The following is a 3,134-nucleotide window of genomic DNA, read 5'->3' as shown; positions in this document are numbered from 1 at the left end:
AGAAACGCATTTAGTAAGTGGCCATGATGTATTTCATACCAAGGAACATATTCTCCGATGTACTGAGTGTTTGAAGGAATATAAAGATTAAATAACGAGTAAAGTCAATGTCTTAAAAATCAGATCAGGATACACAATGTTCATGAGCACGAAAGGAGTAGTGTGCTCCAAACCAGTATCACAATGCTCGTTTCTCCGGTGAAAGACCAGGGGAAAAAGGGGAGATATGGCTCACAGAATAACAAGAAAAGCAGCAGGCGTGTTGCTTTAATAGAGGTCAAGAGGCCTACAGGAACGGTATAGACATTGGTATCGGCACGTGTTTGGCTTTGAACAGAGGTCAAGAGGCCTTTCAGGAACGGTATAGACATTGACAAGAGCTCCATTGGGTTTTTCAGGAGATAACTACCCAGGTAGGCAGCCTGTTATGCAAATGACCCCGTGTTTGTAAAGCGCTCAGAGCTTGGTCTCCGACCGAGGATAGGCGCTATGCAAGTATTCATGTCATTCATTCCTTCACTGAAATCCCCAGATGAAGAAGTCCAACAAAGATCGGGGACCAGTATGCAGACCTGTGATCTCAATCCTATCTGGGGTGACGGCCCTTAGCTGGCAGTTATCGTCAGTAGGAAATAATGTGTTCTTTATGAGGGACAGAGGAACAGATAGATAGGAAATCAGTACTAAAACGTTTTGTTTACACACACACACACACACACACACACACACACACACACACAATATATATATATATATATATATACATACATACATACATACATTATTTACTTACTCATTCATTTATTCATTCATTTGGTTATTTATTTATTTGCCCATTTATTATTCATATATATATATATATATGCTTAGTCATTTATTTATTTATATATCTCTTTATTTATTCATTTATTCGTTCACTCATCAGCTGGAATGGGCGAGCGCCATCCGAAAGAGTGAAATCCCTTTTTCTTCAGTGCTAGCAAGGACGTTGTCCTTGTTTGATGACGACATGGCGATGTGTGTAGTCTGCAGCATGGACGTCATGTGACCACACAGGACAGAGACACACAGAACAGAGGACGGTGTGCTGAAAGTGACAAGGGTTTCCGTGTGACACAGTGATGTGTACCCTGTGCCAGACCTCCCCTTGACACTTTTCTCTCGTTCTATACTTACGTCACTTCCTCCGGAAGTCACTGCCCTGAACGAAACACACAGGGGTTGGCGACTTCCTGTTGTGCAGTGTGTCAGCCAATGGACGCCTCTGCTTGTCAGTGTTCCACCCACACGGTCCATAACAACACGATCTGTTCAAAGGGTGGATACAATGCATTTCTAGATTTACCAAATGCGAAGACATAAAACAGATTTACACACAGGGCAGACACAATGGATTTATGGATTTGCCACTGCAAAGACATAAAGCAGATTTAACAAAGTGATCTGTTCAATAGGTAGGTGCAGTGCATTTCTGATTGACAAATGCGAAGACAGTACGACAAACTGGTCAGACAATGAGACAGTAGGTCAATGGTAATAAGACAGATTAGTCAGGTAATAAGACAGAGGGGTTAGGTAATTAGAATGATTACAGACTGGTCTGGTGATAAGACAAATAGTGAAGTAACAACATATGTAGGACAGGTAAAAAGATACATATGTCAGGCAATAAGACATTGACTGGACAGGTAAGAAGACAGACTCGGCAGGTAAGGAAACAGATCGATGAGGGAATTCAACAGAGTGGACAGGTCGTCAGACAGACAGGCTATTATTTGACAAACGGAACAAATGGACAGACATATTGGACATGCGTTAATACAGATCGAGCAGGTAATGAGACAGATTAGACCGTAAATAAAATAGATTTGTCAGTGAGGCAATAAGAGAAATTGGTGAGATTTTATATGTTTAATGTTCTAGCTGTAAATACCTAAAGTTACAAATATCAGATGTTTCCCGTGAAATAAGATGTTTCCTCACTTAAATGACAAAGGAAATAATACCCATTCAAGATGCAACTAAGGAGATAACCAATGCACTTAAAAATCCATCTAATGATTTTTTTTTTAAGGAAAGCACTGGTCACCATACCTGATTAAAAAAAACAACAACGTATATACGTGTTAAACAGTGTGTGGAAAAGAAATGTGAATGCTCAGTTGAGGCAGGACAGCAGTGAAAATAACACAGAAAACAACGAGTTATTTTAACGTGACTCAAACCACGTCACACAACACAAAGGGAAAACATTTTGCTTGAAGTGCACAGAGAGAGAGGGACAGGGACAGAGAGAGAGAGAGACAGAGACAGAGAGACAGAGGGACAGGGACACAGAGACAGAGGGACAGGGACACACACACACACAGAGGGACAGGGACACACACACACACAGAGGGACAGGGACACAGAGACAGAGGGACAGGGACAGAGACAGAGGGACAGGGACACACACACACAGAGGGACAGGGACACACACACACAGAGGGACAGGGACACACACACACAGAGGGACAGGGACAGAGGGACAGGGACACACACACACAGAGGGACAGGGACACACACACACACAGAGGGACAGGGACACACACACACACAGAGGGACAGGGACACACACACACACAGAGGGACAGGGACACACACACACACAGAGGGACAGGGACACACACACACACAGAGGGACAGGGACAGAGGGACAGGGACACACACACACACAGAGGGACAGGGACACACACACACAGAGGGACAGGGACACACACACACACAGAGGGACAGGGACACACACACACACAGAGGGACAGGGACACACACACACAGAGAGAGGGACGTGGACAAACAACAGACAGACAGACAGACGGAGTCACATGATCACAGAGACAGAGACATAGATAGAGAGACAGAGAGGGCGGGGACAGAGACAAAGAGACAGTCGCATAATCACCGAGACAAAGCGACAGAGACAGATACAGAGACACAGAGACATGGAGAAACACAGAAAGAGACAGAGACAGACAATATCGATGACAATTTTTTATCATCCATTCAGCGCTACAACGCCCTTCAGACAAGAGGTCGAGAAGAACAAGAACACATCTCAAATAATGTGTATGGTCACTGCAAACACAGACACGCAC

Source organism: Babylonia areolata, chromosome 10 (genome assembly GCF_041734735.1).
Source record: "Babylonia areolata isolate BAREFJ2019XMU chromosome 10, ASM4173473v1, whole genome shotgun sequence".
NCBI classification, from domain to species: Eukaryota; Metazoa; Mollusca; class Gastropoda; order Neogastropoda; family Buccinidae; genus Babylonia; species Babylonia areolata.
The sequence above is the reverse complement of the archived record's forward strand: the minus strand, read 5'-3'. Positions refer to the sequence as shown.